Below are 24,731 nucleotides of genomic sequence, written 5' to 3' on the forward strand. Positions count from 1 at the left end.
AATTTTTTTTAATGTTTATTTTTGACAGAGAGAGAGACAGAGCATGAGCGGGGGAGGGGCAGAGAGAGAGGGAGATACAGAATCTGGAGCAGGCTCCAGGCCCTGAGCTGTCGACACAGAGCCTGGCAGGGGGCTCGAACTTGCAAAACACGAGATCATGACCTAAGCCGAAGTCAGACGCCTTTACCAACTGAGCCACCCAGGCACCCCTATAATTACTACTATTAAAGAAACAAACAGCATATAGGATAGAGAATAGCAGGGAGAAATTTGCTCAGTGTGCTCACAGAATGTCTGACAATTACACCATGACTCAGCTGTGCAAAAAAGGAATGGCTCTCACAGCTTCAAATAAATTCTGAATAATTTGCTTAATCCTGACAGGCTGTTTCTCATGGCCTGTGGCCATTACATTTTTCTATGTCCTTATATAAAAAGATTTTTTAGGTTTGTCCTACAACTAGTAAGAATTCACTGTGCGTTTACTCTACACTGTCACTGTAAAGTAAGAACGCTTATCAAGAAGATGACGCTCTCTTCCGCACCTCCCTGGAGCACACGCTTCATCACGCGCTGAAGCTGGGTTGAGTGGCAGCATTTGCGGCTGTGTTTCCTAACGATCCCTCTGAGTAGTTCCAAGCGTGCAGACCTCTGTGGGCTCACACTGGTCCAATCTCACAGCTAACACATCAGAGGCCCGGTGGGTTACAGTTCTCACGGTTCACCCGGTGAGAACACGATGTCTTTGGCGCATTTGGGGGACGTTCAGGTTGGATCCTGGTGACGTCGTCCATCCCATGGCCACTGGTCTCATTCCACCCCTGACCAGTGACTTCACAGCCCTGTGCCGTAGGCCCTGGGGGCCGAGGCGGGGGGAGCCTGTGAGAATATAGACTAATTAGGGTAGATACTACACAACCTTACAGAGTTAATGCAGGAGGGCTTTTTATAAATCCCACTAAATGGTGGGTTCTGAGGCAGCTCCCTCGATCTGCTCCAAAGCAGAACAAAGGAAACGCAGGAGCCTGAGAGGCACGAAGGAGCTAGGAGCCGCTGATGGCTGCATCTGTGCACACCCAACCCAGACAGGAAAATAATTGTGAATTCCAGAGACCTAAAGAACGCATATGGAGCCTTTCCCATCCCCACCCCCCCACCCTGCACTCCTGATGGGAATATATCTAAATACTGATGAAGAGAAGGGCAGTCAGATACTCATGGGACAGGAATTCTTTGACTGAGATTATTGATCTGGTTTTAAGCAATTTGAGGTGCTGTAAGCAGGCAACATTGGCAAAGCAGCACATCTAGGACCGTTAGGTGACTGTCAGTTTATGGTTCATCAAATAAAAATAGTGTGTCTAATCCAGGCCTGTCACAGCTGAGAAGTGATAAGAGCAATAAGGAGGTCATGGAGAGAGAGACCCCAGCTGGATGGGGTGACCTGGATGAGAGGCCGTTGCCTAATTTTTTTTTTTTAAACTTTTTTTTTTATTTATTCTTGAGACAGAGACAGAGCATGAACGGGGGAGGGTCACAGAGAGAGGGAGACACAGAATCTGAAACAGGCTCCAGGCTCTGAGCTGTCAGCACAGAGCCCGACGCGGGGGTCAAACTCACGGACCGCGAGATCATGACTGAGCCGAAGTCAGACACTCAACCGACCGAGCCACCCAGGCGCCCCGAGGCCGTTGCCTTTCTGTTGAGGTGAGTTACTCACCACCAGGAGAACTCTTGCTTAGTTCCAAGACTGAACTCAAATAAGGATCTTAAATATAAATCTATTATTGTTATGAAAGCCTGTGATTCCTATAAGCATTTCTTGCCAAGTTGGATTCTTTCCTTTACTCACCAGTGTATGTGAGCACCTACTATGTGCCAGATACTATTGCCGCTGGGGCTTCAGTGCCTCCAAAAGAAACAGAGAAAGTCCCTGCCCTCATAGAACTCACATTTTAGTAGGGTGGGGCTGGGGAAGACAGAAAATTAATAAATAAGCAAGTGCCATGAAAAGCAATAAGGCAGGTAGTAAGCGGGTGGGGATGCAGGATGACAAGAAGGGGGCCTCAAGAGAAACCCTCTTTAAGGGCAAGTGTATAGAATGGCCAGGGAAGGCTCCTCTGATGAGTGACATTTGTGCAGAAAGTGCAGGGTAAACCCTGGGAAGTTGTGGGGGGAAAGTGTTCCGGGCAGAAGGGGAGGAGCGAGTGCAAAGTCCCTGGGGCAAGAGTGTGCTGGCAAGGTCAAGCAACAGCAACAGATGGTGTGGCTGAGCAAATGAGGGACAGGCAGGAATGGCAGGAAATGAGACAGAAATGTAGGCAGGGGTTCTACTGTGTGGGGCCTTGTAAGCCATGAGAAGACTGAGCTAGGAAGCCGTGGAAAGTTTCTGAGCAGAGAAGTGATGGTATCTAATTTAGACTTTATAGGGATCACTCTGGCTGTGTCTGCAAAACAGAACAGAAGCAGGAATACTCCAGGGACAACCCCAGGGTGTAGCTCCTTAGCACATTATTAACATGAGCTTTGTCATCTGTGCCCGGAAGCCCAGGTCAAGGTAAATTAATAATGCCTTCTTTGAGTTCAAAACCACGGAATCTCAATTAATCAGAAAGTTTGTGGGGGCGCCTGGGTGGCTCAGTCAGTTGAGCATCTGACTTCAGCTCAGGTCATGATCTCACGGTCCATGGGTTCAAGCCCTACATCGGGCTCTGTGCGACAGCATGGGGCCTGGAGCCCGTTTCAGATTCTGTGTCTCCCTCTCTCTCTGCCCCTCTGCTGCTCATGCTCTGTCTCTCTCTCTCCTTCAAAATAAATGAACATTATTAAAAAAAAAAAAAGTTTGTGGGATGGAAGGGTCTTATTACTGTCCAGCATAGTAGCCACCAGCCACATGTGGCTATTGACAACTTGCAATACAGCTGGTCTAAATGGAGATGTTCTAGAAGTATAAATTATACTGAGTTTCAAAGATTTGGTAGAAAAAACAAAACTCCCAAAAACCAGAATATAAAATATCTCATTAATAATTTTTATATGATTACATATTGAAATGATAATGTTTTGGATATATTGGTTGAGTGAAACATATTTTTTTCTCTCCTCAAAACCTTTATTACATGTAGCGTGCATGCCACATAATTAGCATTATATTAGATATTGTATTGTTTTCTAAAAAAGCCTAACTTCGGCAAAATGACAAGGGCTTAGTTTTTTTCTTTATACATTACAGGGCCCAGTACACCCTGTCGGTCCCACAACATGTGCTTTGTAAGTGCTTGATCTTGTATCAAAAGGAAGGCCATGAATGCCAGCCAAGCTGCAGGCAAGCTGCTCTCACAATTATCGAGATCCAGTTTGTCTTACTATGTACGGTCATTCCTACAGCAGCCTACGGACAAGTTGCAATAAAAAGAATAGCGTGGGGGACGCCTGGGTGGCTCAGTTGGTTGAGTGACTTCGGCTCAGGTCATGATCTTGTGGTCGGTGAGTTTGAGCGAGCCCCGTGTCGGGGGGCTCTGCTGACAGCTTGGAGTGGGTTTCGGATCCTCTGTCCCTCTCTCTGCCCCTCCCCTACTCACGTGCCCTCGCGTGCTCTCTCTCAAAAATACACATTAAAAATAAACATTAAAAAAAAAGAATAACGTGGCTTTTCTTCTCAAAGGAGTTAATTTGGCAAAGCAGTGATAAGGAAAAGTAATCTCACTTTTTTTTTTTTTTAACGTTTATTTATTTTTGAGACAGAGAGAGACAGAGCATGAACAGGGGAGGGGCAGAGACAGAGGGAGACACAGAATCTGAAACAGGCTCCAGGCTCTGAGCTGTCAGCACAGAGCCCGACGCGGGGCTCGAACTCACGGACCGTGAGATCATGACCTGAGCCGAAGTCGGACGCTTAACCGACCAAGCCACCCAGGTGCCCCAGTAATCTCACTTTTAAGTTAGGACCACATTTTCCAAATGAAGTCAGAAGCTTTGATTACGGGCTCTTTTTCACCTGCTACTTCTGGTCCCCACAGCTGTTAATCATTCTTTGTGCCAAGGTTCAGTCCTGAATGTCCCCCGCTGTCGGTGATGAATGTAGACAAGTCTTGCCTTTGGGTCCATGATTCCATATGTTAGGATGAAGGTTTATCTGCCCAACCGGGAGGAGACACGTTCTCCTCAGGACTGGAAAAACATACTCTTGAAATTAATTTCACCTGTTTCTTTTCACCTTTTTCATAGTTTATCTATTACTAGGATATGACAAAAGTAGGTAGGGAAATTGTTTTTACTTTTTTAATATCGCTACTAGAAAATTTTAAATTACATTTGTGGTGTGGATTATATTTCTATTGGATAGCCCTGGTATTATAAACTGAATTATTTGAAGAAATCTCTTGTTATTTCAAGCCTTGCTTAATGTTTTTTTTCCAAAGTGTATTGTCCATTTCCTAGTTTTAATAAACAAAACCATGCAAAGTATAACTAATGTAATTGAATTTACTTTCACTAATGTGGAGAGTGTGTCAGTTATTCTGCATCATCAAAGCTTTATTCTAAACATTACTCAGTGGCCCCATTGTCGTAAGGGTGGTGAAAATGGCTCTCCCACACTGGCACTGCCCACGGAGGGGCCCCAGGCTTGGGTTCCTTAGCTTCACAGGTTTCAGAACATGAACTTAATAGGTTTCTTGGCTGGGACCATAGGGACACATTTCTCAAGAGTTGGTGTGAGACCAGTGACTTCCCAGAAGGACAGGATTTTCTGGATCATTCTATCTGTCATCTTGCTAATTCAGCTTTTCACCTCCCAAAAGTCATGGGCTGGGCCCCAAACTACAGGGCGGATCCACTGCACAGGGGCTTAGGGGCTCTAAAGGTGGGTGGATTTATGCGAGAGAGGCTGTGGTGTGGGAATGGGTGGGGGAACCCATGCAGAGACAGCCACTAATGTGAGCTTCCTTCAGGCCACATCTCTCAATCCTGTGGTGACTTTCCAATATGCCAGGAATGATCAAGCTCTAGAGGAACAAGCTGAACTCACTAGAGGGGAGTTCACTTCACCGGAGGTGGTCATATACACTCAAAAGACAACTTACTGATTTATAGGAAGAAACTAATGATCAGGGATCAGAAGGTTTGGCTCAGAGAGTCATCACTTTGCTCTCTGGGGGAGAGGCTGCTCAGGAGGGCAGATCCATCAGTATTTGGAGCTTACTTCATAGGCAAAGACAGTGAATAGGGGAGATAGAGGGATATCCCAAACATTTGGAAACAACAGAAATGGATAACTTCTGAAGAGTCAAACCATCCAGTGGGTCGCAGAAGAACCATTTGGATTGGTCAGCATGGGGCAAACACTCAAAAAATATGATCTGCATGCATATTTAATCTAAGAAGTAGTGAGATGGAATGATTCCCAGGCCAGACCAAGACTTGACTGAAGCATGAACATATTTCATGGAATGTGTTAATCACCTACAGAAGCACAGAAAAGGGGAAGTTTCAGAATCTGGCTGGCCCATCCACACACCATCCCAAGAGACCCGAGGGTGTCTTGACTGGAAGTAGAATGGAGGCCAATGGGGGTGTAGAGTGCCCAGCTGTGGAGAAACACACATCAGCCCTCAGAGTGTGGGCTCCAACATCTGAGTTCTAGAACTAAGATACCTGGCTCTGAATCCAGCATTACTAAGGTGATCATTGCCTTCCTGCACAGTTTTCCAATGGGAGAGACCAATGTAGTAAGCTTGGCTTGATTATCTTGTCTGCCTGAATTCTGTTTTTCCAGCCTGGTAAGTTAATTGAATTTATGATTAGAGATAGTAGTCTCTTATGAATTTTTAAGCATGGAGTTCATTTACATAATGAAGCACATAAATGAATTGTGTTTCCCAGTCTATACGACTTACTCAAGTGGCAAATTCATTAAGTCCAGCTAGTGTATCCCTCCTATTGAGAGCCCTCTGTGTCCCCAAATTCCACTGCCTTCCAGTACAATCTCCAGCAGTGAGCACAAAGAATCCTGTTCTAATCTGGCTAAGATATCCAACTTGGAATCTACACAGGTCCAAACAGCTGTGTAGACTATAGGTATAGAGAGGGAAAAGATACTGAGCTGAATTTTTACTTACTCTTGAATGTTTTTTAAATGTAAGTCTCTATTATTAGCCTTCTGATATACTGAAAATATGAAACCAGGATTGTGGTTTATTCACTCATGCATTCAACAAATATTTATTGAAGATCTGCTATGTTTCAAGCCCTGTTCTAAGTGCTGGGGACATATGTGGGCGAATAAAACACAAAAAGGTATCTATTCTCAAGGAAATTATAGTCCTGGAGGGTGGACAATCATTTAACAAAATTAAAAATATGTACATAGCATTTTAGAAAGAGGTAAGTGTTATTTAAATTTTTGAAAAATAACAGTAGAATCAGGTAAGAAGAATCCAGAGTACTTAATAGATTGCAGAACGAAAAAGGCTCAATTGGGTGCTGCCTGGTTTAGGCCCATGAGAGTGAACATATGACCACACATGTTATCCAAAGGCTCCTTTGCAAACCTGCAGGCTGGGCAAGAAAGCTGAAAAGAGAAGCTAAGTACATTGATCACATCTGTCCTACATAAGGGCGATTTTACCTGGGCTTTCCTCGTATTCTCGTTGAGGGCTTCTTTAGGACAAGTCCCCAGAGACATGCTGCTTTTTGAATTGTTTCAGAGTCAGAAGAACTTTGACTCTGCTGCTATTTAAGCAATATGTATTCTGACAGACCAGCAATTCCTCACACCACCTGGCCCACCCTTCCCCTGACTCCTCAAAGGGCAAGAGGGGAAAGGCTTCTTTCAGCTGCCCCAAAAGTCCCTTGACCACCTCCTATGGCAAAAGTCCCTCTTTGACGAGAGTTAAGGTTCTGAGGTTCTTCATCTGAGAACATCTCAGTCTTTAGATCTCTGATACCTCATTGACAAAGCTGTGCCCCAGTTTCTTTCCCAGCCAGGCGGTTCAAATCTATGCAAATCAGCACTTGGTAGGATAGTTTGAGATGTGGAATTCCTCCTCCTCCACATTCCCATTCATCTAACAGGGTTTGCTTTTTAGATCATAATGTGATCTGGCTTACATTTTCCCTTTTAAATAGTGAAAGCACTGGCTAAAACCATTTAACAGAGTTATTAAATAAAATTAAGTTAGTGGCATATTTTGCCCATTCCCCCCAAACAGCAGAAATCAATTCTTTTCAAGGGAGCTCAAAACAAAAGCATAATGCCAATGTGATGCCCTCCAGCTTAGAGTTTGGTCAAGCCAGAGCTTAGACTACATCTCATAATGAAAGACTCTTGCCTAGTCCCTCAAGGTCAGACATTCAGGACCTGGATTCCTGTCAACACCATCCAATATTTACCAGGTGTGAAATCAGAGCTATACAAAGTTAAGCATTCCTTATCTCTCCCTTTTCATATCCTACTTGCAAAGAATAAGAAATCGAACATGTTTAATAAATAGGCAAGGTGAATAAACACAGACAAGAAATAAATTAAGGAGGCTGATGTTTTATCAGAAACATAATTATTGTATTCTTTTAAAAGTCTTAGGTTTGGGGCACCTGGGTGGCTCAGTCAGTTAAGCCTCTGACTCTTGATTTTGGCTCAGGTCATGATCTCACAGTTCACGAGTTCGAACCCCACATCAGGCTCTGTGCTGACAGAGCCTGCTTGGGGTTCTCTGTCTCCCTTTCTCTCTGCCCCTCCCTTGCTTGCATGCACTCTCTGTCTCTCAAAAATAAGTAAATAAATATTTTAATATAAAAAATAAAAATAAAAAGTCTTAGGTTCTAGGTTACTTCTGAGCCTAACTGGATTTGGACAGGGGCGGGTTTGGGATTCTCCACAGACCATACAGAACATGTATTACTTTACATACTGTGTTGATGGGAAAGGAGAAGATCCAACTCTCAGTAGCCAAGTCTTAATATTTGTAAACTCTGGTTGGGGCCTTAAGATAGATCTTTTTCTTTGAGGCAACCATCTAATGTAAAGCCTGATGTGAAACTTTCTTCTCTTCATTTGACATTAAACAAAAAATTGAGGTTTAAAGAAGTGAAGTAATTTTTCCAAACTTACACATCTCAGGAGATACAAAGCTGGGATTCAAATCCAGGTGTATCCAGCCCTCAAAGCCGTGCTCCACCCAAACCTGCAGCCCTGAGTCATTTGCCGGGTCCCTTGGGACAGCTACCCTAAATATAGGTTTGGGTGCCCACTGGAACCCAAAGTTGAGAGGATGAATGGCTTTGGGACAGGTGCAAGGTGACCCAGCACTGAGTGAGTGACAAGTCAGGTACCACAACTGCCTCCAGGCTTAGAAGCCAAGCCAAAGCACTGTCAAGGGAGTGCTGCAGCCTCTTCAACCAGGGACTTTTCAAATAGTCCCTCCAAAAAGAATAGAAATTAAGCCTTCTTTAGCATGCACAGAGTATTTGGATGAAAGCTAATTAATGACATATTGCACTTGCTTATAATTTACCAGCCACTCCAGGATCTCAGAGATCTTCCACAAACAACTTATTATGACAACACCTTGTGAGGTAAGTGCTTCAGTCCACAGAGGAGTCAGAAGAAAAGTGAGGAGTTCACATGAAGTCAGCAGTAGTATTTGCATGCTGTATCTATTAGAGTCTAGTCAAAAACCAGACACCACTCTAGGTGTCTCAAACCAGACTGGATTTAATACAGGGAATTGGTTACATGGGGCACCTGGGTGGCTCAGTCAGTTAAGCGTCCGACTTCAGCTCAGGTCAGGATTTCACGGTTCATGAGTTTGAGCCCCGTGTCACACTCTCTGCTGTCACCACAGAGCCCACTTTGGATCCTCTGTCTCCCCCTCTCTCTGCCCTTCCCCCCACCCACATGGTCCTCTCTCTCTCTCTCCCTCTCTCTCTCTCGGTCTCAAAAGTAAATAAACATTTTTTTTTTAATACATGGAATTGGTTACAGAGATCATGGAAGAGCTAAGAAACCAAAGAGGACACAGGGAAGCAATCTCAAGAAGAACACGAGCAAACATCTGCCACTATCCCTAGGGATGGAGGCACAGTAGGTAGTGCTACCAGATCCCAGGGATAGAACTGCCATGCTGGGTCCACGGAGGAGGTGCAGCTGACAGGGGGCGTGCTGACCAAAGTGGGGGCTAGAGATGGAGAGAGATACCCTGGCTTCTCCCTTCCTGTCGCCCATCAGTCTCCTACCACTTCTTCCCAATGACTATGCTAAGAAGCTAAAAGGGAGCCTGGGAAATGTACTCCCCTACCATACAGGGCTGGACAGAGAAGGACCAATCTCTAATCTAATGGGAAATACACTATTCAGAAATCAACAATGGGGCGGTGAATAGGCTGCAAATATGGTGGTGGGTAGGATGGGGTGGGGAAAGGAGAGCTTGAAAGTATTGCTGTAGGCCACTGATTAAAGAGGATTAGGTGGCACAAAGGACTTTTTCCTGCTCATCCGTGACAACAAATATCATATATATTTTATCAAATATATTATCAAATATATTAAAGCACTTTTAGGAAAGTGAGGAAGATGGCCATGAGACTGGGCTGAAATCCAGGAAGCATGAACTCCAAGGGAGTATTAAAGAATCATAATGCATGGTTGGATTGCAAAGTAGAAGATTCAGAAGGTAAACAGAACTCGCTTCCTGTAGATACAACTCATTCTAATAAAGCTCGTCTAGAAGAATGGAGATTGAAAGCAGCAGCTAAGGAGCCAAACAGGATAGAATCAGCCCCAGCTCTGGCAGAGGGTGGATGGCTGTGTGTCTGGACTCTCATGGGTCTAATTCCAAAACTGCAAAAGCACTGCCCAGGCTGCAGCTTCCCAAGGCCCTCCCATTGCTGGGGTGCGGAACCATGGTTTATTCGTTGATTCCACAGAAATTCACTGAACACTTGCAGTGTGCCAGGCACTACTCTAAGCACTGCAGATGAATAGAAACCTCTCAACCCTTCACATGAGCCAGAGCAATACCATCCACTCTATCTGGAGGAGAGGGAAGGGGGAATGTCCTGGAAGGATGTGGTCAGAGAGAAACCGAAACTCCCACTTCCTCTGCTATTCCTGGCTCTGCCGGACACGTTAATGGCAATTACACATGCACTAGGGACACACCTGCTTCATTAATAGAGATATTACTATAAAGAACAATGATATTTCTCCCCTGAATTCTAGTTTATTCAGTTGAACTCAACAAACACTTACTGTGTGCCAATTCTCTGCCTGGAACCAGAGCTATGAACATTTTATTAGAAAAGCAATGAACCTGCCCTCAGCATAGGAAGACTGGTGAATCCATGCAATTCCAAACCCAGAATTGCTTCCAGGGACCTGAGTCCTCCACAGATTCACGTAGAGGATGGAGATTGGTTTCCCCACCAGGGCAAAGGGGTGGCAATACCGGCCAGGGCAACACAAAGCTGACCTGAGCCAACTCTGCAGCCCTCCAGGCACTGAGGGCTGATTTTCAACAAGGGAGAGTCTTTTTGGTTTTGCCTCATAAGAAGCTCAGTGCCCTCTTCGGCCGCCCATGTCCTAAAGCTATAACCATACAGAGAAGATTAGCTTGGCCCCCCTGCAAGAATGACACACGAATGCATGAAACATTCCCTATTTTTGTGAGTAGAACACAGAGGGTTTTGAAGGCAGTGAAATACTCTGTATGACACCATAATAATGGATTCAGGCCATTACACAGTTATCCAAACCTATAGAATGCACACCAGCATGAGTGGACCGTAATGTGCACTGCGGACTTTGGGTGATAACGATGTGTCAGTGTGGGTTCACCTGTTGTAAGAAACGTACCACTCTGGTGGGGATGTTCGCAATGGGGGAGGCTGTGCATGTGGGGGGGCCTCGGGGCATATGGGAAATCTCTGTACTTTCTGCTCAATTTTGCTGTCAACCTAAAACTGCTCTTAAAAAAAAATAAAGTCTTAATTTTTTTTAAATGAGTAAAAAAAGGAAAGAAGTTCAGGCAGGAAAGCAGCTGAGGAAATTCCCTGGAGCCACCAGACAGACACAAGACGGGACCCTGCACTGCTCTGCTGAGGCCTGAAGAAGTTCGAACGGTCCCGTGGGGCTGGGGAGGCCTCACAGTCCTTCTTTCCTTCTGGAAGAAGGAAGGGAGTAGAGCCCAGTATATCTGACTCTAATTTCTTCCTTTTATATTAATGCCTTGCAAAAATATACCTAATTTAAATAGTCTAGTACCATAATTTACTTTTTGATTTATTAATATTTAGGGGGAAAATACGTCTGGACAAGACTTCTTACATTGCAAATCTTTTTTTTTTTTTTTTTTTTTTAATGTGTTCCTCTGGACCGATAAGGGGAAATGAAGACTCTATTTGTTATTTAAGATATTTGTTTCTCCTGGTATTATGCTGTCCTGGGACAGTACTGTTGTTATCTTCAAAGTGAAGATATGTTTCTGTTTCCTAAGAGAGAATAAGTCATGCCCAAACCCGAACATCCTTGGTATAGAATCTCTGCTTCCCTACATATCTGTTTGCCTTGAGAAGTTAAATTTTATTTTAATTTTTTTTAATGTTAACTTATTTTTGAGAGACAGAGCACAAGCAGGAGAGGGGCAGAGAGAGAGAGCGAGACACAGAAGCCAAAGCAGGCTCCAGACTCTGAATGCGCAGCACAGAAACGGACTCCGGGCTCAAACGCGGGAGCTGTGAGATCATGACCTGAGCCGAAGTTGGGTGCTGGACGCTTAACTGACTGAGCTACCCAGGCACCCTGAGAGGTTAAATTTTGAAGCACAATCAAGGCCTGAGCTAGCCATGTCCATTTACTCAGACACAGGATGTTGGGTATCATGTAGCAATTTGTACAGAGCCCTCAATCTGTTTATGTTTTCCAGAAAGAATAAGGGCTGCTGGAAGCCTGCTTAGGGTGGGGGACTTCCTTACCCTTCACCCTCACCCAGACTTGCAGCCTGGAGCTCAGCCCGATTGCCCAGGAAGCACCTCTCCTCTGTTCTGACCCAGGGTAGATCTGCTCACCCCCTCCCCACCCATGGCTTCCTGCTGCCTCATTCTCAGTGAATTTGTCAAGGAAAAAAAAGTCCGCGCAGGCCCATTCCTAAGTGGTATTTTAATCATGACACTTCCCTAAGGGGTTTTGTTACTTTCAACACCTGGAGACATCGCTGAAGATTTAGGCTTTGTCTATAAGCTCAAAACAGTGTCACTACCATCACTGGCTGGAGCAGTCAAGTCCACCTCATACATTAATCCAACAACCGTTTTGGGATAAACTTGAAGACGGGCTGGATTTTCCGTTTGTTTGCTTCTCTGGCTTGCCAAAGAAAGCTGCCGGAGTCGTTGAACAGGTATGGGAGGGCAGGAAAGGCTTCAGAGCCTGCCCTTCCTCCTCGGCGTTAATTAGAAAATGTTCTATCAAGGTTAATGCCTTGCAAGGCAATGAAGTTAGCTGCTGAAGGAAGCTGAATTTCACCGTTGGGCAGAACAGACAATACAAGAAAAAGGCAAACAGAATAAACAGAAGGGTGTCCCAGACTACCTGCCACTCACCAGGGGAGGCAAACAAGGGGTTTTATTTAAAGCCATAAAGTCTTTTTTTTTTTCTATTTTGTTTAGTTGTATAGGTACTTTCTCCCAGTTTACAAAGTCTGAGTCATCCTTTTAATACACAAAAAATTCAAGTTAGCCAGGTGAGACTGAAAAGATAAAATAGTTCCCCGGGGAGAACTCAGGACTCCTTTCTCAGGCTGCTGCAGCACTTTTTGTCCTTCCTGGGTCACGGACTTAGCACAGCATCTCCCAAGTTATAGCACACACTGCTGCCTTCACCTCCCTGGGCCCCCATGAGGGCAGGGGGAACATCTTGCTCGCCCCGGTTCCCCGCAGCACCTGGCCCTGAGCGGGCGCAGAGTGAGTGCCCAGGATGAGGTGCTAGCAGGCTGGGTCGTGCTCAACTGTACACGCTCTGGAGCTGCACAACCTGGTTTGAGAGTGAGCTCGGCCTCGTCCCAGTGTGTGATCTTGACCAGGTTACTTTAGCCTTGCTACGCTTCAGTTTTCTCACAGGGGGAAATTACAGCACCTGCTCTCCAGGATTTTCATCAGACGTAAATTAGATCATCCCAGTACATGGTTATTGTGACTAAATCTTGATGATCTAGATGCAAAAGTTCATCAATATGAGCCAAACAATTACTTATTTATGAAGTGTTCGGGCAAATGAAAACCTTCTCATTTAGATGGTGCTTCGCAAAGAGGGGAGTGTTCAGAGGTGGGTATTGGGGAGAGACCACCAGCTTGTCCAGGGTTTTGAGGCCAGGTGAAATAGCCAAGTCTTAAAATCAAAAGCAGTCATGGAAAAGTCGCACATACTCCTTCCACTAAGAGAGAGAAATTTATATGGTGTGTGTGTGTATGTGTGTGTGTGTGTGTGTGTGTGTGTGTGCATGCCCGTGCACGCACACAAGCCGTTTGATTTCTCAGGGTTTTCCTTTTCCTATCTGTAAAATGGGCACAATGAATCAGTGGTCCAGATGTCCTATTCTCTGTTTTGCTATCTTAGAGACGGACGTGTGGACCAGAGCATTTTTCGATGGCTACTACCTGCTTTTACCTTTTCCAATTGTGAAAAAACGTTTTAAATTGGCACTTACCTTCTTCTAAGGATTATAGTTTCTGTGAACATCCCTTCTTGATGAAGAAGACTTTGAAGAATGGAGGTTTCAGGAGCTTTTAGGTGAAGGGAGAACCCAGTGAGTTTTTGCAGAAGAGTCTTACAGGCACGTAGGAGAGTCGCAGAAAATGCTCTGTGCTTCACCTTCTGAGCCGTTCCCTCTCAAGTTCTCTTCCTCCCGGAACAGCATCTCCCGCTGACCTTGGAAAGAGATGGGCACTAAGGAACAGGTGCAGACCTTGTCATGCAATCAGCTGCCAGCAAGCCTCCCCCCTCTGAGTGATGTGTCCTACCGGTGTACCTGGTTAGGTTTATCTGCGCCGAGAGCTGTGCACCCATTGTGCACCACTGCATGTCTGGACCTCAGTAAATCATGGATGGGTATTGCTGAGACCGTGATAACCATAATACTGCATGTGCCAATGCCGAGATAAAATAAGCAGACTCACAAGTAAATGGCCCCTAATATCTGAGTGAATTCCAGTTTGGTCTCCAGCTCGCACAACCAGTTTGTCTGGAACCACTGGATGTTTTGAACCAAGTCAGTTTAGGAGGTATGTTCACAGAAACTATAAACTATATAATCCTTAGAAGAAGACAAATGTCAATTTAAAACTTTTTTAAAAAATTGGAAATAGTAACTATTTGATACAACAAGCATGTAGCAGCCAGGAAGAAAAGCTCTGGTCCACACATCCGTCTCTAAGATAGCAAAACAGAGGATAGGACATCTGGACCACTGATTCATTGTGCCCATTTTACAGATAGGAAAAGGAAAACCCTGAGAAATCAAACAGCTTGTGCACACACATGCACGCGCATACACACACACTCACCATATAAATTTCTCCCTCTTGGTGGAAGGACTGTGTGTGACTTTTCCATGACCACTGTTGACTTTAAGGCTTGGCTATTTCACATGGCCTCAAAACCCAGTGTGCTTTGCTCTAGGATTAACTGAACTTTTTGAACTAAAGGCTTAACTTGTTCTTAATCTTCTCTTTGAAATGCTGACTTAAAGAATTAGTGCCCTGCCCAACAGGTCACAGGCACAGAAGGAAGCAAGGAGCCTGCATGCACACTTCTTTAGCGACACAAAGTTCCTGGTCAGAGGTCCAGGACCAGATTTTTATGGAGCCGATGTCAGATCCAGCTTACCGAGGTTAGAGATCAAAGCAGAGGCAGAGAGAAGTGGAGGCTATCTGGAGAGGCACCAGATACTATCAGGAAATAGCGTGGCAGCGAGAGCTGAGGCTGCGCTGTAGGGAGCAGCTCTCTTGGGTAACTCAGGGTGCGTGGAACTCTCTGTGAAAGACCCACGGAATGGCATCTCTCACACACCTGATGTTCTTGGTACCCATCACGGCATGAGTGCGGTAACCATCCTTGCCCCACTGGGCTAAACAGCTACCGGGAATCAGAGTCTGTGAGTACTGCCTGATAGCATCAGAGTAATATCCCCAGTTACAACACAACCTTTCTGCCCCACATAAAAAGAGGCAAAGTGACTTCCTCGGGTATGGGGACTAAGTGTTCACATACCCCGAAGTACCTCTTGGAGTATTCGGAGGCAGCTGGTGGGAACCTGTGGTTCATGTCAGAGAGTCAGACCCAAACTCCTCCCTATTACAAACACAGATTTCTCCCTATCTTTCCCCGTAGCCCCCTAACATCGCACACGCTGTCTCACTCAGCTCCTGCTGCCTCCAGGGGGTGTTGCCTCGTGGATGCCCTTAATGATTATTGGAACCTGACTGCCAAATGATAAAAATGTTTCCAGTGGGAGGGGGGAGAAGATACCATCTCAGATACCATCAACATTTTTCTAAGATGCTTTAAAGGTGACGTGGAAATGACCACATAGGAAAGGCAAAAATATCGTAGCTGTTCAGCTAAGAAAGGCCTCTGTCACCCCGGCACTGGGGTCACTTGGCTTGTCTCCAGAGGCAAGCTCAGGGGTTAGCAGGAGGCAGAAGGTGTGGGCAAGTGAGGGGCCACAGAGGTGGAGATGGCTTCTGCATCCCAAAGGAGGGAGCTTACCTGCCTGAGCATCCCCTCTGGGCTCTCCAATAAGGAGAAATCAGCGTACACATAGACCAGTAGAAATATAAGTGATTCTACGACAAGTTCCATCTCAAGCCTGAACATGTGTATCAAATAGGGCGAGAATTCACATGTTAGAAAAGGCATGTGGAAGGTGGATCGATGGGTGGAGGTGATTCTAGATTCAACTAGCTCATCAGCTCAATTATGGCATAAGCAAGAAGTACGTCAGAAGGGCCTTCCTAACCTAAACTCTGGTTTGTTAATTATCATCATGACCCCTATTTCTTAATGAAAAACGGAAACAGGGAAGAGCTTTTGTTTCATGTTGTCAGCGGGGGGAAAAGACATCTTCAGGCTAGGGTCTCCTTTTTTTTCCCCACTCCAGAGAGAAAAAAAAAATCTGGATGTCAAAAAATATTAAGGACTAAATGAGGTGGAAACAAAGCAAAAGAAGGAGCCCTTTATTCTCAACTAAGGCCTGGTTTTGCCATGGTTTTCTATTGGAAATTCCCCGTATTTCAAAGCCAGGAACCTCAGAGAGGGCCAGCTGCACAAGGGCAGGAAACACTGGGAAAAAGGAAAAGGGATGTGCAGCAGGGAAGGTGTGCACCTTAACGCTGCCCCTGTGGAGAGGTGGCCTGGTATAGTGGGTGTGGAGGTGCACCCCGGAGCTAACTGCCTACGGTCAAATCCCAGCTCTCGCCACCTGCCAGCTGGGTAACCCTGAGTGAGTTACTTAACCTCTCTGGGCTTTGGGTTAACTCACGTGTATAAAATTCTACCTACATCTCACAGGGTTGTTGTGAGGATTAAATAAGCTAATACCTAGAGAATGCTAGAATAGTATTTTCTGGTGATTTTTACTCACCACAAATAATAGAAATGGACAGCTACTGAGGGCTGCTGAATGCTTCCAAATGACCATTTGCTTTTCCACTGGCGGCATGATATCAGCTAAGAAGAAAGAAAATGTAGAGAGAACAAAGTTATTTTGCATGTTTCCTGGATTCTCGAAAATGACATCATGTCAGGGCTATGTATAGTTTATTATTCTCTCATTTGGCAAATATGTGATACTAGCATCTAAGCTAGTGGCCTTCAGTGCAGGAACAAGGCAGACACGTTCCTGCCTGCATGATGCTTAGACCAGAGCAGAAGAGAATGACCTCACAACTAACTTCAGTACAGGGCATTGACTGTGGTAGGAGGGTGAGATCGGGATTCTGGCCACTGACCAGGCAGAAGACGGGACCTCCCCCAAGTACCCAGCACTAGTCAAGTCCATAGTAGCTGCTCCATAAACATTCATGGGATTAAGGAACATAGCACTTCCTGTGCTTTATTGTAAATTTCAGGTTGTCCTTCGTCTCAGAATCTTCAGAGCAAGAATACATCTTTCTTTTTGTGTCCCCAGCACCTGACATCACGCCTAGCACATAGGGGAAAGGGGTTAATAAAAGTTTATTGAATTGATCTGAATGACTAAGAAAACCTAATGTGTCTCTCCCCTATTCAGCCGTGTAGATCTTTCTAGTTTTAACCCAAAGAAATAAGAAACTTGACAAGATGGGTAGCCAAGTTAATTTTAGGAGTTGGGGTTGTTTTTTAGTACCCATTAAAATTACATACATAACTGGTTTTCTGCTCACTGTTAGCTGCCATGGTCCCTTCCTTTTTTTTTTTAATTAAAAAATTTTTTATAAGTTTATTTATTTTGAGAGAGAGAGAGAGAGAGAGCGCGCATTTATTTGAGAGAGGGGCAGAAAGAGATGGAGAGAGAGAGAGAATCCCAAGAAGGCTCTGCATTGTCATCACAGTGCTGGAGGGGAGCTCAAACTCACAAACTGTGAGATCATGACTTGAGCCAAAATCAAGAGTCAGATGCTTAACCAACTGAGCCACCCAGGTGTCCTGGCCCCTTCTTTCTTATTAAAACTCTTCTCCTTCAGTGTTGGGGTCCCATCTGTCCTCCCCCATCTCTCCGGACTCTCTTCTACTTTCTTCCCTAGGTCATCTTCCTCCTCCAGTCATGTCCCAGCCTCAGTTCTAGACCCACTGGTAGTGATTATTTCTGTCTGATGGCTAACTTTATTGACCTGTTCTTTCTAGTAGAGGAGACCCACTCCCTGACCCCAGGAGTGGACACATGGCCAGGCCTAGTATTCCTCTGGCAATGGTGACTGGCCAAGGAGTGAACAAATGCCTCAAATAGGGACAAAGTCCTTCCCCAGAATGATGGCTGGACTCTGGTGTGATAGAGCTGAGAGAATGTTGCTCTACACTGTTGGCAGTAACCAGGCCCTACCACGTAGAGTCCATGTGCAGACACAAATGGAGACCAGCTTCAATGGGAGAAGTAGCAAGCAAGAGCAAGAGAGAAACCCAGTCTCAGAGGCCCTGGTTCTGTAACCCTTCCACTGGGCTATGAGCTTCCCAGACTCATAAACTTGTAAATGCCCCTTTGATTTGAGCCAGGCTGAGCAGGTTGTTAGTGCTTGCTAAGGGATTTACTGTCACTAAAGACCCTCCTTTGGAGACCTTGTCCACTTTTACATCTTTGACCAAACCTCTAGGCAAATGTCTCCCAATTTCTAGCTCTATCCTCAATCTCTTCGCAAGCTTTAGTGCCCCGCTCCCAACTCTTTGTGCTGGGCACTCTTCCTAGATGTCCACTGCCCCTCCCCTTCAACATGTGTAAATTCACAGCTTCTGAGCTGCCAACCTTCCATTCCAGGCTCCATCTTGACCTGTGCCGCCATTTTTCTCTGCCCCAAGACCTTACTCTTCTCTCTCCTTCCTGCCTGCACCCACAATCAGTCACAGTCCTGCAGCTTCTTCCTTCATACAGTTTCCTACAGCTGTCCTTCCTTTCCATTTCTCAGCCACCATTTGGGTTAGGGGGTTAGATTCCTGCTATGCCCCTTGACTCAATTCTTCTGACATTCCACGACCAGAAGAGTAAGCCTCTTAAGGTAACGTCTGCTGAACCAAGTCCAGACTTCTTAGTGGAGCCCCCAGAGCTGCCCATGACCCAATGTTCTAGCTTTTGGCAACACTTGTCACCTGCAGGATCTCCAAACCCGGTGTGTGTGGCCCCCACTCTGCTCGCAAAGGCCTCAGCCCTTGGCTCACCCTTTCCCCCCTTACCCATCCCCCCCCTTACCCATTCCCCTGGGATCCAGCTCAGATAATGCTTTCCTCCAGGGAACCTTCTCTCATCATCCCAGTGAAAAGTGAATTCTCTCAGGACACCTGCGGGCTCAGCAGGTTAAACGTCTGACTTTTGATCTTGGCTCATTTCACGATCTCATGGTTTGCGAGTTCAACCCCTCTGTACGCAAACAGCACAGAGACTGCTTGGGATTCTCTCTCTCCCTCTCCATGTCCCTCCCTCACCCTTTCTCTCTGTCTCAAAATAAATAAAGAAACTTAAAAAAAGACAACAACAACAGTGAACTGTCTCCTTGAAGTCCCAAATATCTCCTATATCTTTAAACAAAGCTTTATGGGTGTGGAGGACACACTACGTGCCAGGCACTACACCAGGCACTAGGGATGCCAGTAAAGATAAAGCAGACTCTGCTGGCACAGAGCTCTCAATCTACTAGTGAGAGACATGGCAACGTGTCGCATTTCACTTACCCCCCGCCTTCTCCTGTGGAAGCTTACACATTTGCTTCAGCTCTCTGACTAGCTTGCAAGATATTTTAGAAAAAGTACTCATGGGGCGCCTGGGTGGCCCAGTCGGTTAAGCGTCCGACTTCAGCTCAGGTCATGTTCTCACATTCATGGGTTCTAGCCTCACGTCTGGCTCTGTGCTGACAGCTCAGACCCTAGAGCTTGCTTTGGATTCTGGTTCTCTCTCTCTCTCTCTGCCCCTCCCCTGCTCCCGCCCTTTCACTCTCTAAAATAAATAAACAGAAAAAAAAAAAAAAGGACTCATAATGTTCCTAGTACCTTGCCTTACACACAGTAATCCTTCAGTACATATTTATTAACCTGTATACGGGAAGATCTGGGTTGACAAATCCATAAAGGATAGGAGATGTAAGACAAAACCTATTTTTAAAAATAAGGGCCAGGTTTAAGGCCCATCCTTTTGATTTGGTCAATTTAACAGCTGTCTATAAAGTTTACCAAATCCTGAAAACCCAGTCCTGTCATGGTACCACAAGCTCCCTCTATAGTCTATGTCCTGTTATGGTCCTTATGACAGGGGAGAGGAGTCATTTTGTGGTTGGTGTGTAGCTGATTTAGAACTTCGAGTTGCTGCAATACAGTAGCAGAGGGTAGTGGTTTAGGTTGGCAAGTACAACTAGCCGAATGCTATAACCATGCTTCCAATGTGCAGAAAACTTTGCTTATTCAGCAATTACTTTCCAGCTTGCAAGCTCTGTGTGAAAGAGGCATTGCTGTAACAGGATGGAGTATCATCCATTAAAGGCGGCAAGTGACTGGATGGATTGCGAGCTAATATGTTACAGCATCTGTAAACTATGCTATTTTATAAAATGTCAACAAATAAATTATCTAAAAAAGAACAAGGCCTCCAGATGCGAGTACTTTTAAACTAGTTATTTCACCAATTTTTTTTTTAACTCTTCATCTGAGGAATCCCATACTTAGCTATCTTTTGCCTGTTTATAGACATGGCTCTGTATATTGGGATATTGACTTTTTTTCCACGTGCAAAATTTTGAAAGTTCAGCCATACTTTCAAACTGATAAAGTACATGGATTTTAAGGCTACAGATAATTTTCTGAGTTGAAGACACCTGTTCGATGGATTGACCATGACATGCCTAACCTTATAAATTTTTTTGGCATGGAAGAAAATTTATTAATAAATGACATTAAGATTGTGTTATATCCAATCCAAAATGCTGACAGGAAGTCATTCAAACAATTAAAACCAGGACAGTAAGTAGGAGTGCTCATATATTTAATTGGAAAGAGACTCCTTGTTTTATTCTGTATATCCAAGGTCTAGGGAGAACCCAGCATCAGGAAGATAGTCAAGTATTTATTGAATGAATGGATTTCTGTTCATCGAGTTAGTGCATATGTCAAGCATAAGGAGCTATAGAAATTGGGAATTAAGGGATGCTTACATAAAATGATACCATGTACAAACTTTAAAAGTGTATGTGCTATATTAATGAGAATATACGTTAAAGGTTTTCATTTTAAATGACTTTTTGTTGCTAAAACAATATCCACGACTTGTGTTTAGGATGTATCTAGTTTATCAACATTGTACGTACAGAATAAAAATAACATTTACTGCTCATGAAATGGAGGTTGACAGGCTGTTTGATAAGCCTTGGGTTTATAAAGATATTTTTGTGCTGAAAATACTAATCCTGTGTAAGGTTTGAACTGGAAGTTATTTCTCTAAAATTATGCTTTGAAAATATTGGTGCTGTGCGATAACGTACTTGGTAAAGCTTCCTGTAAATGATTTTAGACAGCTAATAGAAGTATTTTTGCATGGTGAGGATAATAGAGTTCATCGTACAGGCTTTCGACTATTTAATTTCAGTGTAAACGTTAACTTTTGAACTAGTACATAATTATTTTCATAAAATGCACAATCATGACTGCCAATTTTTCCATGACTAACTATACCCTCCCAGATGTTGTTTTAAGTTCTGCTAAGTCATATTTTCTTTTTCCAGAACTCTGTGTTCCCTCCCACTCCTAAGTCCCTCTGGCCTTTTCTCAGACTTAGCCCTTTTCCTGAATTTGGGGTAAAAAGGATCCATTGCTCTTTTTACCATTCTATATGAATATAATAGTTTTACATAAATTACTCTCAATCTCACCTGCGATCATAAAGCTTAGCCTGTCCCCTTCCTGGAGAGATATACATTTTGTGCAGTTTCTTCTGAAAAGTCGTGAAGCCTTTCCATGCAAGAACAGCCTCATCATATGACTGAAAATCTTCTGAATCACCCCAGAATCCAGGCTGTTAGAAAACTGCTAACCATTTCCAAACTTCCACATTTGTTTTCTGCTGTTCGGCTACCTCTCCTCCAGATTAGATTTTCTTGCTATAGCAAGAATCATTAGTCACTAGTGAGACAGCCAGAGCTTACTGTCAAGGGACACCTTGCAACCCATGATGGATTCGTATTTTCTTACCAATCTGAGCTTTATGGAACACTCACCGCCCAGCCATTAGACAGAAAAACTTCAATGGCAAATCTCATCTCTTGAATGCCAGCGAAAATATTTGGCCGCATGCATGGTTCCAAAAAAACGTTTTCATTGATTCAAATGTATAAAAGCCTACCCTGTGCTGGTAATTGCACAAAGGGTTGAGAGATGTGAAGAAGAAAAATCCAGTCCTGACTACCCCCAAGGAGCTCTAGTGGGGAAGAAAGACAACAAACACAGAGTTGAAATCAAGTGAAGTACTCCATGAAATCAAGTCAGTGAAGTTCTCGGGGGGGCACAGAGGAAGGGCTGCAACATGGCCCTCATCCTCACACTCCTCATCAACCACAGTGCATCACTGGTTATGCAAAAGCTATGCAGCTGCTCCACAAGTCTCCATGTATGCACGCTTCAAGGAATAACCATCAGGATATTTCCTCCGGAGAACAGTGAGTTCCCCAAACTGCAAGCATTTTCTATACCTACTTGGAGAGCATTGTTGAGTGCCTATGGATGAATAAATTAATCAAGTAAGTCACGGTTTATAAGCCAGTCTTATTTCCATGCACTGGAACAGAGGAAAGTTGGTTGTGGAAAGAAAAGTTCCTGAGGTCAGAAGACCAGAGCTGCATGGTGAGGCTGTCTGTAGGACCCTCATCCCTAAAAGAATGTTTGTGAGGCCCCCGCCAGCCTTCTGATACTCTACGACTTAACCATAAAGGGAGTGGTCCAGCCAGCCTGATTATCATTATAGTTTAAGAATTTTTCCAACTTCTCAGAGTCTCCAAGATATACCAAACCGGAGGGAACTTTGGTAACTGCTAAGCTCAGGTTTACCGAAGGGGGTTAAAAAAAATGTGTATGGGTAGGGAATAATTTTTAACAATCACTTGGTTTCTGTGCAATAAATATCAACAGTGAAATTTTAGGAATGTTCTTTTAACAGTGCCAAGCATCAGAGATCTAGAAATCGTCTGGCCACAGTCTGATTGAGTGCAATATCACAGAGATATTATTTACTATAGCCAGTCTGCTTCCTCTTTTTCTTGGAAGTAGTAAAAAATTTTTAGCATTTTTCAAACCTTGAAGGATATAATTCTATATTTACTCAAAAACCTACGCAGAAACTCAACAAATTCCTCTCTTCCCTGTCTGATAATTTGGGTGAATTTGCAAAATAAGTATCTAATGTATCAACCTTTAAGGCATTTCTTCTGTGTCACCGTCTAACATGAAACATACTTTTCTTGCCAAATTGCTGACCTTGACACACTTAAGTCCCTTTATGTTTCAGGAGAGTCAGGGACTCCGAGTGGAGCCAATCACTCTGTAGACACAGCAACGATTCCCTGAGTCTCGGAAAGCAAGTGTAACGTTTTCTCCTAGGTACCTTCAACTCCGGTACAAAGAATCACATCCCAGGCTGGGCTAAAGATCTGTTAGGGAAAATGACTCAGGCGGGAGACTACAAAAAGGAGGCCCACATGGTCTCGTTTTGCAAATACAAACTTTGTGGGGTATAGAGCTGGAAGAGACCACAAAAAGAAACCACCAAGTGCAGCGTTCAGCTTCTAGGAAAAAAGAACAAGAACTGGATGTGCTATTTCAGTTCAGGCAAAGGGAGAAAACAAAACTTTTGCGAGGTTTTATTTCTTTTAAAATGAGTGTATGCTACGGTTTCCCGGGCTATATGGAAATACACAGTATTTAGTATACACTAAATGCAAATGCAAGGCTGACTTCCCTAGAAAAAAGTGGGAGACTCTATCTACTTTCTCCCGAACACCTCTCCAGTCTGTCTTGGAGGCAACTAAGGAGTAATAATAAAGGAATGATGGCAAATACTTTAACAAGGCTTTCTACAATGCCGCTTTAGTAGAATACACGATAACATCCTATCGCCTGACAATTTTACAGGGAAGCCCAGAAGAGGAAGCCAGAAATACGTTCCAAAAACCAATGCTGAGGACTAGTGGCCAAAAAAAAAAAGTCTGATTTTTTAATTTCATTTTTGGTTTCTCTACACTTGGGTGGGACTCAGTCCCACGAACGTCTTCTTCTTCGGTGTGAGAGCAGTCCTTTCGGGAACCACAGGGCTGCAGATGTCATGCTGGAATTCTCCCAGGGGCAAACTGCCGGCCTGAAGCAGCTCTTCCCAAGTTACTACCCCCAGCGGGGCTGGCCTGAGCCTCGCTAACTGACCTTCGGACCTGTGGGCAGCGACCCACGCTAAGGGCCCTGTGAGTTGGGAAGGCCAGGTATGATTGCTTTCGGGGGAGAAGACGAAGGCTGGGAGGGAGCCCTGCTCAGAGTCACGCGGCCACCTGGCTGCAGATTCCGAGGCTCGGCCCCACATGGGCGAAGCGCGGGGGAAATACCGAGCCCGGAGCCCCTACCTGCCGTTAGACCCCGTCAGTGCTGCCGCTCCCACCGACCGGGACAGCACTGGGTCTCCAAACGGTAGAGAAGAATCCTTTCCCTCCACCTCGAGAACTGCTTCCAAAACGCCCCCGCTTTCAGCCCCAAGACCTGCCCACTCAGGCCGGACGTCGGGGTCGCCGGCCTGGGCGACCCGGGGACCGGGCGGGGAGCGCTGGGGGCCGGGGGACCCGGTTCCCCGCAGCACCTGGAGCCGCCGGACCGAAGGGCAGCACCGCGCTCGGTGGCGCGGTTGAATCACGCGTGAATCACTCCTCGGAGTTTCCTACCCGGAGGGGGCGGAGCAGGGGTGGGGACCGGTCCCGGGGTCCGCCCAGCACGACTGCCAGTGATCGGGCCGGGGGCGGGAGTGGGGAGGAGCGGCGGGGGC

General features: G+C 45.0%; 1 long non-coding RNA gene and 1 other non-coding gene across 2 annotated transcripts; one reads left to right on the plus strand and one right to left on the minus strand.

Moving 5' to 3' along the window:
- LOC131504344 (uncharacterized) lies at positions 1 to 24,659 on the minus strand. Its single transcript, XR_009257939.1, has 3 exons — positions 24,319 to 24,659; positions 13,698 to 13,918; positions 1 to 879 (listed from the first exon to the last, which is right to left on the minus strand). It is a non-coding gene; the product is annotated as an uncharacterized LOC131504344 (long non-coding RNA).
- Positions 10,556 to 10,662, plus strand: LOC131505828 (U6 spliceosomal RNA). The gene has a single exon (XR_009258596.1). It is a non-coding gene; the product is annotated as a U6 spliceosomal RNA (small nuclear RNA).
- Positions 24,660 to 24,731: the final 72 nt, after the last annotated feature.

Source organism: Neofelis nebulosa, chromosome 2 (genome assembly GCF_028018385.1).
Source record: "Neofelis nebulosa isolate mNeoNeb1 chromosome 2, mNeoNeb1.pri, whole genome shotgun sequence".
NCBI lineage: Eukaryota > Metazoa > Chordata > Mammalia > Carnivora > Felidae > Neofelis > Neofelis nebulosa.